Source organism: Limulus polyphemus, unplaced genomic scaffold (genome assembly GCF_000517525.1).
Source record: "Limulus polyphemus unplaced genomic scaffold, Limulus_polyphemus-2.1.2 Scaffold413, whole genome shotgun sequence".
Lineage (NCBI taxonomy): Eukaryota > Metazoa > Arthropoda > Merostomata > Xiphosura > Limulidae > Limulus > Limulus polyphemus.
This window is the reverse complement of record NW_013666023.1, coordinates 371579-376705: the sequence shown is the minus strand read 5'-3', so window position 1 is coordinate 376705 and position 5127 is coordinate 371579.

The window sequence follows — 5127 nt, the reverse complement described above, 5'->3', positions numbered from 1 at the left end:
GGATTGCGAGTCGAGCTCCCTAACCACCTGGCATGCCGGGTCCTATTTATTTTTATTAGTCCAGTTGCCAATCTGGTAAGGATGTATATTCAATTGATTTATTATGTTTTATCTTTTCAGTCTTTTAGATTCTAACAAAGAGTGTCTTTTGAATACAAAACAAAACATGTTGATTTTTTTTTAAATCAAATGGATTCAGATTTTTTCATATATGCTCGAGCTCAGGTTGTTTTTATGTCAACAATCAGTATTTTAACGATGTCTTAAGTATGTACTTAAACAACCAGTAACTCTTTTTTTTTATCCTTTGATAATGCTATTCTAGAAGTTTTCAAAGAAGCATAAAACATTGGCTCTTGCAGGAGAAAAGATAAGGATGTTTGTTTCGGCACTTCGGGGCTCGTATGTTTGCCACTGATGTGTACAAGAACAGTCATGTTTCCTGGTTATAGCAGTTATAAAGTATTTATTTTCTATTGATTGTTCCGTCTCTAGAAAAGTCTCTTACGCCATCCAAACCTGAACTAGGAACATTAAATTGGCGCCGTGCATTTTAATATACATATATATCTATTAGAATATACACATATAAGTGCACGTAGCTATGTTAAATTGCATATCATATAATTGAATATTACTAGTGTACCTTTACTATTAAATAAAGCAAAACTTTAAGCCTAATGTTCTCGTTGCTTCAAATCAGTAACAGCGCTGCTCGTGCATTATTAATGAGACAGTATTTGTGTTCTCAGAAAATTTCATTTTCGCTATACAAAATAAAATAATAATAATAAAAGAGCATTTCAAAGAATAAGTCAGATTTTAAATTATTTCTCTCTATGTCCTTTATTTTTCTCTAACGATGCTAGACGAACAATGATATTCTGTACATTGTAAATAATTCATGCTTAGGAAAAAGAAACTCCCATTGCACGTAAAGTCTGGATCTGCTTGTTGACCTCCGTATAGTATAGTTGGAATGAACACGCACAGCCCCTTGTCCACAGGGATCCTGTACATCAAGATTTACTACATGATATGATTAGTGCAGTTGACAACTCTGTGTGACAGAACAGTTCAACCATACGGTCTTTTCTCAGCATTTTCCTCGACTTTGTGATATGAAAGGCTTCATTTTACTTCTATATAGTCTTTCAATATGATCGTTTAAGAAATTTTACTCGGTATCAAAGTATAGACTTTATTACACACAATATTATAATATTTCATTGCCAAAATGTGCTTGAGTGTGTCTGGTTTTCCAGCTAGATCTAACAATGAGACACAATGAATGTGTGTCTAAGTAACCCATTTTCCATTCTTGAAGCCTTAGGAAGCTCCATCAGATCACATTTTCCTTAATGAACCTGACTAGGCTGATAACAGTTAATAACTAAAGGCGACGAGTAAGGTGAAGTTTTTTCAATTTAAATCAGAGTGTTTCTCTCCAGTACCAGTTTAATGTACTTGCGATTTACATTCACGTCCATACAAAATGTTAAGTAATCATAACTAAATGACAACGAATACACGCATCGTAAGTCTTAAGCATTGTGATTATATATAGTTTTATTCTTCTTACATTAGAATGCTAACAGAATAAAGCTTGCATAAACTGTAAAACTTCCAGGTTCTTCCTTGTTGTACTGTAGGAGGAGATTAAAGTTCAGTAGTATTACAAAGGAATAACATCCATCTACTCATAATACTGTATGATAACTTGTTACTACGTGTTATATTAGAATTCATTATAATTGTGCTGCATTTATTGAAAACGTAAAAATATTATTCTGTAAATGTAGATTGAAATGTTAGTTTGATATAAGAATATGTGCGAGATAACATAAAGACCATCATTGACTAACATGATAAGCAAACACGAACAATCTGACATTGAGTTACATTTTGGAAGGCTCTTTCTTGTAGGATATCAAAGCCAGTTTTGTTTGTCACAAGAGGCATTTGATGCTCGAATACCTCATCAGCTGAGTTGGACTTGTAGCACTTAAACCTCTGACATGCTGTTACGTGTAATGTAACTAAGCTGATGATGTAATATAGCTGTTTAGGTTATAAAAATATTTACAACTAAGAATGATGCTATAACACTTTTTTTTCGTTAGCTTAGATGTTTAACATGCTAGTATTGTTGCTCCTGTCCAATTAATATGCAAATTGGTATTAACGCACATCCTTGTTCAGATCGTAGGCTTAACAACTTTAAACATTAGCCTAAATTTTCTCTAAGCTAAGGTAAGTCTAACAGCAACACATCGATCGTTTCGTTATTAAAAGAGTGTGGCATTTTTGCGTAATGACTTCTGATGTGGCAAACTATGTATTAAGTCAACCACAGACCCACTGTAATTATTATTAGAACTATCATCTTATCTTAGTATATTATTCCACGGTATGTACAACGATGTATAGAATCGACATACATCATACATTCAGTTAAAGGAACACTAAACATAACTAAACAGATGTTCCTGTTCTCACACTGAAATCAACTTCTACCTTTATGTTCGTATTCATTTTTCTCGCTCAGAACTTCAGAACAAACTTTTTCAAGAACTGCTGTGTTCTCCTATTCACTTCTTTGTTAGTACTAGTTATTAACTTCGGCAAGTTGGTAGAAGTTCCAAAGTTTTGATGTAAACTTTATTCAACAATTTATTGCCAGATTATCAATGATATAGCGTTAACATATCGTAAGTATATCCATATAATAGTGTTTACGTCATATTGTCAGTCTTTTCATGATATAGTGTTAACATATCATATTATATATATATATTCATGTAATAATGTTAACATTGATTGTGTTTCCATCTAAATGTTATTGATATACAAAAGATGAAGTAAAACGACAATATCTAAAAATTGTAATGGCATTAAGCAATGTCTTTCTGCTTACAGGACTGTATAGAGTTTTAAGAATGACAGTTCACTGAAGCTGGACCAATTAATGAATAGCCTCATTTTATTGAACTGAACATTTTAATAAAACTAGTCCTGTATGGACTTCAACATGTGAAAAGCAGAGCCTATTCAGGTCGCAATTACCTGAAACTTACGTCACAAATATGTTTTACGTTTAGTATGGTGGAGATTATCAGAACTTATAATTTTGTGGTTAAGAGTTTCTGATTGGCTTGTTTTACTCATTCTCAGTATTATAAATTACATCAAACGTTGGTGCACGTTCAAGTATGAGTCACGAAAAAAGGTTAGGTGAATGTTTCACAGCCATGTTTCTGGACTTACAATGCTAAAGTCCGGAGTTCGATTCCCAGCAGAGAGCAGAGCGCAGATAACTCGTTGTTTAGATTTGTGCTGAAAACAATAGCCAGCAACCCAATTCATAAACATTAAAGTTTGACTGGAGACGATCCAATTCTAGAGAAAATTACACACAGGCCTATTGGTTTGTGCCATTATAATTTCACTGAAGACCTCCAAATTCAGGAAGACCTACGAAACTACAGTTTATTTACCATGAAAGTTCACAGAAGTGATTCATTTAAAAAAGCAATTTTTATATATATTTTTAATTATATCTGTAGTCTTATTCATGTTTTAAAACAATTGTTTTATAAGTTAATTTCATAACCTGCATCATAAAGCAGCTGGTCGTCGCCATGCTTTGATTGGTAGGCCTACTTTTGACGTGTTTAAACCACATCCGTGTCTCTGTCGATATATATTAGCAATAGACTATGTTTATCATGTGCATTGAAAAAAGTTGAAAAATTACAGTACAGTTGAATTGCTACATCTCGAACTATTTGTTACATTTATAATCATTTGCTGTTGGAAGTATTTTGTAACACTTACATGTGCGCCAATTGAGATTAGAACAATGTGCATTTTTATAATACGAAATATTTTCAGCACTGCTTTTATGGTGTTACATTAATAGCTTTGCAATGAACTTTCAGCGTTGACATCAAACTCTTTATCAATAACACTTCCAATGAAAAACTTTTTGCTCTTTTTTTAAAAGTATTTCTTTCCTCAAAATGAGGAGTCAGGATACGTCAAATATTGAATATTACTGAATTGTTTTCTAACTATAAGGTATATCTTGATATAAAACTATTAACAATTACATTACTATATATTGGTTGGTAACATATGAATAAAAGGGGTTCCCTTTGAGCACTGTGGAACCACCATTTTTATTTTATTAAGAACATCTCAATGTTTCAGTTCAAGAAATTCCTCGGAACTATACCTGCGAGATTTGAAATAAAAATGCACAATAAATAGTAGACGGACGTTATAGTTCGTATATTTGTTGAAATATGTTTGATAGAACAAATTAGAAACTAACACGTTATTGGCGCATGTTCTGCAAGAAGCTTGATTATAACTCTTAAACTATTAACGGAAGCGAAATTTATTGTTTTCTTAAGACAAAAATCCCCAAGCTGTGAACATAAAATTCTTTCACAACACGCCGTGATGTTTTCAGGATGCTAATACCTAGTCCCTGTCATTACATCTTTAACAAAGCCTTTGTATATTTTCTGTGCAATATTCTGAATGGACTGCTGAGATAGTTTTCCCATTCCCTCACCCTGTCCACTTGATACAGCAAAGTATACCCAAGAAATGAGCTATGTAGGGCTGAGGTCAATCCATTCTCACAATATTACTAGTCTAGGATATGCAATAACTATGTTTAGACGATTTGGGATGATCACAAAAATTACGATCAATCAAAATAAAATCAAGTCATAGCGTTAGCGAAGGGACTGGCAATGGTATCATTTGTAATATATATATATATATTTATATATATAAGTTCGTCCTTAGGGGCAGTTTCTTTCCAATACTGTCAGAGAAACACACACAGATAGCCTATTGTGTTGCTTTGTGCTTAGCTTCAAACAAACAGTCTGCGCGTAACTGAACGTGACAATTACACAATATCCATTTATTAAGCTATAGTGATTGTAAACTAAGTATTAAAGTTGAGCCTGGTCATGTCGTGTTTACGACGCGAGTTTTGCTGCATTGAAAATCAATTTGTTTGTTTGTTTTTTGAAATTTCGCGCAAAGCTACTCGAGGGCTATCTGCGCTAGCCGTCCCAATTTAGCAGTGTAAGGCTAGAGGGAAGG